The following is a 9,995-nucleotide window of genomic DNA, read 5'->3' as shown; positions in this document are numbered from 1 at the left end:
AACTTCGCAGCAACTCAATGAAGTGACTGCTGTTTACAGTTGAGGAATCCGAATCTGAATCTCTGAGAGTGACTTGCCCTTTAAATTGTGCAAATCTTGCACGCTAAACTGCACAAACTCTGTCATAAGCCCTTCAACTCCTTGCTAACTCCTCTTCCTCGCCTCTGATATATTAAAGCCAACTTCCCATACCTAACCCAATCAGGTACTCCAAACTGAAATTAAAGCTACTGTCACTATTTAGAAGTGTTGGGGTGTTTTTAAAAAATGAGGGTTATGGAGAAAGAGAATGTGTGCGGGGAATTTAACTCTGAGTTGGAACCAGCCTCAGGGTTAGCGTGTCTGAAACCTGAATTGCAACATTTGGGGAGTTAGTACACAACATCCCCAGAGCTAACCTGATTAGAAAAACAAAGGAAGATAAACTCTCAACTGCAATTTCATGATTGTAATCAACTAAGGGCTGTGCCTGTTTTAATATGTATTTTTTTTGTACTCATTGACTTTCCACCGGGTAATATTAAAGCCCTTTGAAGATTAAATTACCATGGACTGACGCCTTGTGGTAGAAATAGAATCTTACACTTTATTTCTAGTGAAACTAGAAAATAATCACTTAAAAAAGTTTTGGAAAAAAAAATCTCTCTGTATTTATTGCACAAACCACAAAGAATTAAGAATGAGTCTAAGCATTGTTGAATTTTTCAAATGATCTTGGGTTTTAAGTGATTGAGCAAAGCAATATTGCTTTCATTTTTTAAGCTTTGGTAGAACAAAGGTCATCCTCTTTTTAATAATATATTTTGCACATGAAGAGAATAAGGAAGTTATTATATTAATATAAGTTGGCTAATTATAGAAAATTCCAACTAAAAATGGTTTTCTTCTTCTAATTAAAACCTGTAAAATCAAGCCCAAATGTTTTGTTTTATACTTAAACTAAAATTTTTAAAATTAAATTAAGCTTAATTTAATTTAGTTTAAATTCAAGTTAGCTAACATATAGTGTAGTATTGGTTTCAGGAGTAGAATTTAGTGATTCATCACTTACATATAACACCCAGCGCTCATCCCAACAAGTGCCCCTCTTAATGCCCATCACCCATCTAGCCCATCTGCCCCACCCACCTCCTCTCCAGCAACCCTATATTTCAAAGTGAAAAGATTGAAAATATGAGGTTGTTTACAAATTAGTTTGTAGATATTATAAAGGCAACATAATGTTGGATTAAAAAACCATGGTATTAAAGAACTTCTACTGAGTCATCAGGGGTTAATATTACAAATGAAATTTCTGCAATTTTTGCATACAAATAACCTGTGATTTGGGTATGAGATAAAGAAAAAGTGTTTTGTTTTTGTTTTGTTTTTTTGAGAAACGCAAAGCCAAAGCATGTAAAATGTTCTGAGTCAACCTCTGTATAGCACAAACTTTTTAAAACCAGTATGATTTGTGGAAAACAGTGTTACTGGTTTGAATTTTGAAAATTTTGAAAATCAGACTACCGGTTTTGGCATGACACATAAGCACTAGAGAATTTTAAAATAAGCACTAGAGAATTCAACTGTGAGCTACAATCAAATATGGATCATTCAGAATATTTGTGATGAACTTAAACTATAGCAAGAGAGTATACTAACAAAACAGTTCTTCAGTGTTATTTGAACTAAACTAGTGATTTCACATGAACATGTCATGGGGAAAGTAACACTAATTTAGTATCTATGAATACTTCTCTCTGACCAATAAGCAACTTAATCTTAGAACTTGATGGGATGACTGCCATTTAAGAAGAATGGAGTATGATGGTGTAAAAGATAAAATAAAAATGATCGCACCATTGAAAATAATCACAAGAGCAATACACAGTAAATTGTAAGTTGATGATAAGAACTTTATTTAGTTTATCTCCTTGGGAAATCAAACTAACTCCTAAGGGCACAGTAATTCAAATTATGATCAGCATATTCCCAAGTCTACTTACTAAGAATGATCAGATATATCTTAAGACAAGGAAAAAATTACCTGAAATTCATGAAGAAATATTTTGTCAAAATGATAATTTTAATGCACACATGGTAAAGGTCTACTGGCCTAATTTTCTAATTCTGCTACCCTTCTATGATAAATTCTAGTCACTCTCTCAAGATTTCCTGTTAATGATCAAAGTACTGTGTGTGATTAGTTTGTCCCCAAGTCTGTATGTGAAGGTGGTTGGGAGTAGACAGAAGTTCTACTGTTGGGCTTGGGATTAAAAAATTCTTCCACGTAATCTATCCCAACCCAATTTATTGTTCTTTTACCAACACTGTTAAGATTCAACATCTGTTCTGGGTAGATTTTAAGAATAGCTGGTTTATTTTGGTGCTCACAGATCTATCTCTGCCCAAATACTGCTTAATGATGCTCAGAATTCCATGACAAAATATATTCTATTCTCTTTGGATCTTTTTTAAAAAAATTATTTTGAGAGAGAGAGAGAGAGAGAGAGAGAGAGAGAGAGAGAATCCCAAGCAGGCTTCACACCATTGTGTAGAGCCTGAGAATCTGACGCAGGGCTCAATCCCACCAACCAAGAGATTATGACCTGAGCTGACATCAAGAGTCAGATGCTTAGCCGACTGAGCCACCCAGGCACCCCTATTGTCTTTGTATCTGTTGTAATTCATCAAAGGGCTAAAGTCCCTGGAAATGGTACCATATTAAGCCTCACCAGTTATTTACATCCTACTATAAATAAATATTTCAGTGCTTTTTTTGAAAATATGTTCTAGTATAGGGAGTGAAATGTCAGTAACTTGAAGATTTACACTGGGGAGCTGTAAAAGGGTTGTATCTTAGAAGAAAAAGAAGCACTAGGATAGATTAGACTAGATAGATAGACTAGGGGATAGATTTCACAATTTCCATAATATTACTTAAACTAGGCAATTTCTCCTTTCACCACATGTGTATATCAGACGTTTTGTGATAGTGAAATACACTCTTGCTTAAACCATTCCATCTTGGTCCTCTTTGTTATAGTAGCTAAGCCCATACCCTAGCTTGTTTGATATAGCACTTTTTAGAGTCTGTCTATATTAAATATTTTTATATGTGTTTCTGTTATCCTCATTAAAATGTGAACTTTAAGCAAGTAGAGACCTTGCCAACTTTAATCCTTGTATCTCTTGTAACATAGGGATTGATGGAATAGACTCATTGTAAATGTTTGTGGAAGGTGATTTTAGTCCTTGGTCTCAGAAAAGTTGTATTGGGCACATAAATATGGAACCTATGAATGTCTAGACATCATTTAGAGAAAAACTGTGGCACATATCCATTGTTACTTATTTCTTTCAAACAGGACACACTCTTACCCACCTTCCTTAGTCTGTATCCTTCTTGTTTTCTACTATAGGAACATGTAGGTCCAGAGTTGTCATTGTCACAGAAATTACAGCCTTACCTGTTTTGGGTTGCAGGAAATGGGGAGCTGGAGAGTGTTGGATAGGGGGAGCTGGTTCAATAGATAGTTCAAGAAGGCTGATTGGTAGAGTTAGACCTAAAGTCTCTTGTAATGGACTCTGGCTTATAAAAAGTCCTTGGCATAAAGAACCATGCCTACTGATTCCTGGATTTGAGCTTTCAGAAGAAAGGACACTATCAGTTCTGAAATTCCTACTCTTTCCCAGGACTGTGTTTGGTTCTCTCAGTATCCCCACTGTATTGCTATAATCCTCTGTTTACAGGTGAACTGAAGCTTGGAAAGTTCAAGTAACTCAATCAAAGTTGTATAGTTTTTAGAGGTCAAGCTGGGACTTCAGCCAAAGTCTGCTTGATGCCAGTTCTCTTGTTTAACACTACCTCTATAACCACAAATACGCAGCCAAAGTACTGTATTGGCTGTACGCAGTCAGGCTGTACTTGGTTGGGGTGGGGGGAGGGTGGATTCAAGAGAGTAACAGTTAATAGAAACCATCCAATAATCCATTCAGTTTCCCCTCGGTATCCATTAGAGTGTTGGCTAAGCTACTCTGACAAAGAAGACCAAATAGGGCATTTAAACAAGTGGTTTCACTGTCCTGTAATAGTCCTGCAGCAGGTATTCCATGTTGGTGAGGTTGTTCTGCTCCATGACGTCATTTAGGCACACCATACTGACCTCTTCCATCTGGCAGCTCTGATGTCTCCTAGGGCACTGTTCTTGGCATCATGGTTGAAGTGTGGCGTAGGCAGATCCATGGTCTAGCTGGCAGGAAAAGGAGAGAGTACAAGTCCAAAGCAATTATCGAGGCAGAAATTGCACTTTCTCTCACATTCTATTGCTGATAATTTAGTCATGTGTCAAGGTAGGCAGAGAAATGTAGTCTCTGGCCCAGTGGCCAGCTTTTAAGGTCTGTTAGTGTGGAAATGGGTAGCAAATTTTGGCGAACAGCTAGAAGTCTCTGCCACATTCTCCATTCACCTCCAACTCTGATCCTTGTGTTCATACCAAGCTTGGGAACTTTGATTTCTTCCTTCATTGGGCTTAATGTCTTCCTCATTCTGAAGCCTGTTTGAAAGTTCAGGGTAAACTTGTTACTCACAGCTTAGTCTTACACTGGAGGGTGTTAGTACCAAAGCAAGCCCTTATATGTCTTGACCATGAGCATCCTTGTGTGGAGGATCTCTTACATGGTCTTCCTCCTGGCTTGCCAGGTAAAGCTGGACGTGGCGAATACTCAGTGGGAACACAGCTTGGTTCCACTATGAAGCTCCTTGCTACCATAGAATTAATTTTTCCTTTTAATTAAAAAAATTGCCAGATGCCATAACTGAAAAGCAATACTGGGGGTACCAAGAAGGCAAATCTATATGACATGTTATTTATATTCCCGAGAGAGGAGTATTTATGCAAAGTGACCCAGAGCCCCTTCTTAGCAGCTTTTCCAGTTTCAGCACCTTGGGTTTCTAAAGTCTTCCTAAGGACCCAAAACATATTTTTTTCTTAGCACAGAAAATACCAAAGCCCTAATGCATATTACTTTGTTAATAAATACTCATTAAGTGCAGTGTGTGTGTGTGTGTGTGTGTGTGTGTGTGTGTCTATCATTATGCTGAATTCTATAAGTCAACTTCAACAGTCATTTAAAAGACTCTTGGAAAGAAATTGCAGTTTGAAGATAAATATCTATAATGAAAGCATAAGCCAACAAAAAGAAGGTGAAAGAACTGGCATGTTTTATTGCTGCTGTCTTTTGTTTTTATTTTCTGTCAGCTTCACTGAGATATAATTGACATGTAACGTGGTTAGTTAACAAATTCATGACCTCACATTGTTAACAATTTTCTTTTCGTGGTGAGGACTTTTAAGCACTACTGTCTTAGCAATTTTCAAATATACAATGCAGTATTGTTAAGTATAGTCACCATGCTATACATTCCATCACCAGGACTTACTCACCTTATAACTGGAAGTTTGTATTTTCACCACTTTCGCCCATTCCACACCTCCCCACCCCTGCCCTGGCTTCTGGAATCCACCAGTCTGTTCTCTCCACATGTAAGTGATATCTTTCTCTGTGTTTGTCTTTCTCTTCCTTATTTCACTTAGCATAATGTGCTCAAGTTTCATATATGTTGTCACAAATGGCAGAATTTTCTTCTTTTTTGTGTCTGAACAATATTCCAGTGTGTGTGTATGTGTTTGCATTTGAGTATATATATCAAATGCATAATATAATATATCAAATGCATCTATTCAAGAGATCTCTTCAATATAGTGATTTTATTTCCTTCATATATATATATACACACACATATATATGTATATATGTATATAAATGTGTGTGTGTATATATATATATATATATATATATATATATATATGTATGTATATATCCAGAAGTGGGCTTGCTGGATGATATGGTAGTTCTATTTTTAATTTGTTTAGGAACTTGCCATACTGTTTTTTTTTCTTTTTCTTTTTTATAGCAGCTGTACCAGTTAAAATTCCCACCAACAGTGTATAAATATCCTTGAGCTGGCATTTTTTCTTACTTCAAGTTAAACCTCTTTGTCAGTTTCATTACAAAGTAATTTTTGGGAAAGCCATCCAGAGACCATTTGAAATGTGGATTTATATCTAGCATAGATAGTGACAAATCTTACCTTATTATGTTCAGATTTTAGCCTATGATTGTATATATGTGCTTATATTTATAAGTATATTAGGGATGTATACATAGATAGGGTATATGATAAAAAAATTGAAGAGACCTTTGTTGTAGGGAAAGGGGAACATGGAAAAGTTCAGTAGGAGAACCAGAAGACTCAGAGACTTCTGCACTTTCCTTTCTTTGTACTCAGTGTTCTCTGCTAAACTGTCAACTGTTCAGAGGCAGGGGCCATTTCTTTTCATTTGATTTCTCAGGCTTAGTAAAGAACACAGTATATCGCAAAGAGCTGATAAATTGCTTCTTCTTGGGGAGAATTTAAGGAGCAAGTGGTCGACAGTGTGAAGTGCTATGAAAAGGTCAAATAAGGTAAGAAGTAAAAAAGACTGTTGGATTCAACCTTTGAGATGACTCAGTTAACTGGATGCAAACATTGAGGGAGGAAGCCATACTGAGTGCAACAATGGAGAAGTGGGGAACAGACCCTGATAGGTTGGATACAAAAGGAAGGAGAGCTGGAGCAGCAGCTAGAGAACATTCTTTCCAGGTTGAGAGAGATGAGATTCTTCTTATAGGATGAGAAGAAGAGAGCTGCATGTAGAGAGAGATTGAAGATCTATGAAAAAAAGAGATTAGTTGATGGAATTAGGTACTGGAGAAAAGTGAACAGAGAGGAGAAGCAGAACATGGCAGAAAAATTATCTTTGGGCAGAAGCAGAGGCCCCCTTTTTCTCAGAGATTAGGAGAAAGAAGAGAAATGTGAGATGCCCACAGTCTTGTGGGGAGGGGTGAAGGACAGTGAGTGAGCCTTGGTCTGATGGGAGTCAAGACCAGCTGAACAGGATGGAGGGTACGACTCTGAAACTGCAAAAATTGATGAGGCGCCTGGGTGGCTTAGCCAGTTAAGCATCCAACTCTTGACTTCAGCTCAGGTCGTGATCTCACAGTTCATGGGATCAAGCCCTGTGTGGGGCTCTGCACTGACAGTGCTGAGCCTACTTGGAATTCTCTGTCTCCTCTCTCTCTCTCTGCCCCTCCCCTGCTCACATGCTCTCTCTCTAAATAAGTTAAAAAAAAAACTGCAAAAATTGATGAGTTGTTCTTTGTCTTCAGAATGTATGCCCTTTGAGTAAAATGGGGTGATAAGATATATGAATAACTGAGTTCACTAGTGAAAAAATTGCAGAAGCACTTAGAACCAAGAACTGGGCAATAAAATACAGACAGAGGTGCCTAAAATTCATGGAAGTGATGGAGCAATGATTTGGCATTTATTTTGTTATGGAAAATATAGTGGAGAAGTGGATGTTTTTTGAACTTGGCCTCTGAAGAGTGAAAGTTTTTTCATGGGGAAAAAGAAAGATTTTGTTTTCTCTCCAAAACCAGAAGTGGCATATATAGATTGAAGTTTACTCTTGTCTAGCAACATGTTTATGTCTAGAAATTAGCTTTATAAACTTGGTAGGGTTCTTCCCCCAAAGCACTGCTTCCTTGGGTTAACCAGAGGTTTTCTAAGTGTATTGGTTTTGATTCCTTAGGACTTCCTGAAGATTTCTCGTTCCTCAGTGAGCTTGTTAAAGTGTTAGCTTTTTTCATATCTCTAGCCCTGAGCAGAGAGCATGACTCATAGTAACTGCAGCTCAAAAAAAAAAAAAAAAAAAAAAAAAAAAAAAAAAAAAAAAAAAAAAAAAAATTGAGTTGAATTCTCCCACTCAGCCCTTGCTGTCAGCCTGTCTTTAGTTCTGCTTTTGTATTCAAGTTAGCCTCCCCCAACGCCCTCATTTTTGTCTACACACCTCTATTATAGCTCTTTCCTGATCATGTTCTAGTCCATCATGCAACATGCTTATCTCTCCTGATAAGGGCAGCTACAGAATCCTTAAGAACATCATGAACTTCACAGGGAGAGTGGTCAGTTGGGATAATTCAACACAAAACACAGAAATAGGTTGGTGGACAATTAAAGCGAACTTTATGCACTGTTTCCGTCTGAGGCGGGATAGGGTTCTTACCAAGGAAACCATATTCATCTTCTCAGTGTGGAAAGGGGACCTTTGGAAAGTCCAGACTTCACAGCTTCTGCAGAGTTGATTCAGTGGTGGGCTGTTGTGCTATGTGGCCACACGGTGGCGCCAGAGCCCTTTGTGGTGAACACGAAGAAAGAGCCCAGGGCATCTGCCTCTGCTGCTTTCTGCATACATTGTTTCACTAGATTTTTTCAAACTTACTGTAAAGAGAGAAGGATGGCATTTTTTTGTGATTGTGTTGGTATTATGATAGCTGCGCATATTCCAAGGTCTAAAGAATTTCCATTAGGCTTAGCCCCTGGATGGCTCAGTCAGTTAAGCGACTGACTTAGGGTCAGCTCATAATCTCATGGTGTCTGAGTTCGAGCCCCGTGCCCCGCTCTGGGCTGACAGCTCAGAGCCTGGAGCCTGCTTCAGATTCTGTGTCTCCCTCTCTCTCTGTCCCTCCCTGTCTCTCTCTCTCTCTCTCTCTCTCTCTCAAGAATACATAGAGATTACAAAATTTTTTTAAGAATTTCCATGAGGCTTATAGTAGGCATCAGATTTGGTATGTTCACTCCTGTGTGTCTGAACATCATCTATGTTTGCTTATGTGTGTATACATATATATATATATGCATATCGTTACATACTATCCTTTACTATCTACTATCTACTATTTACTATCTAATATTCACTGATTTTATTGGTACCAAATTCTTACCATTTCAAGCATTTCCATAAGTTATTATTTTTTATTGAGGTATAATTGGCCTATAAAATTATGCTATGTTGAGGTGTACAACATAATGTTTCAATATTCGGATATATTGAAAAATGATCAGCATAGTCAGTGTAGTTAACATCTGTCACCATACATAGTTACAAAAAATGTTTTTTCTTGTGATGAGAACTTTTAAAATCTATTAACAACTTTCGAGTATGCAATGCAGTATTATTAACTATAGTAAGCACACTACACACTACATCCTGTGGCTTATGTATTTTATAACTGGAAATTTGTACCTTTGTCCTTCTTCACCTGTTCTCCATCCCTTCCTCCCACCTGTGACAACCACCAATCTGTTCCCTATATCTATGAGCTCAGTTTTTTAATTTTTTTTCAGATTCCACATATAAGTGAGCTTATACAATATTTGTCTTTTTCTGTCTAACTTACTTCACTTAGCATAATGCCGTCAAGATCTATCCATGTTGTTGTAAATGGCAGGATTTCATTCCTTTTCTTTTTCTTTCTTTTCTCTTCTTTTTTTTGTTTTCTTCTTTTTTTTCAATATATGAAATTTATTGTCAAATTGGTTTCCATACAACACCCAGTGCTCATCCCAAAAGGTGCCCTCCTCAATACCCACCACCCACCCTTCCCTCCCTCCCACCCCCCATCAACCCTCAGTTTGTTCTCAGTTTTTAAGAGTCTCTTATGCTTTGTCTCTCTCCCACTCTAACCTCTTTTTTTTTTTCTTCCCCTCCTCCATTGGTTTCTGTTAAGTTTCTCAGGATCCACATAAGAGTGAAAACATATGGTATCTGTCTTTCTGTCTCTTCTTTTTTTTTTTTTTTACATTTTATTTATTTTTGATAGAGAGAGACAAAGCACAAGTGGGGGAGGGGCAGAGAGAGAGGGAGACATAGAATCTGAAGCAGGCTCCAGGCTCTGAGCTGTCAGCACAGAGCCCATTGCGGGCCCGAACTCACAAACCGTGAGATCATGACCTGAGCCGAAGTCGGACGCTCAACCCACTGAGCCACCCAGGTGCCCCACTTTTTTTTTTAAACAAGCTCTGGCTAGTTTTATTAAAAAAATTTTTTGCATGATTTACTTTTCACCAG

This window comes from Prionailurus viverrinus, chromosome A2, assembly GCF_022837055.1.
Source record: "Prionailurus viverrinus isolate Anna chromosome A2, UM_Priviv_1.0, whole genome shotgun sequence".
NCBI classification, from domain to species: domain Eukaryota; kingdom Metazoa; phylum Chordata; class Mammalia; order Carnivora; family Felidae; genus Prionailurus; species Prionailurus viverrinus.
Note: the sequence above shows the minus strand (reverse complement) of the source record.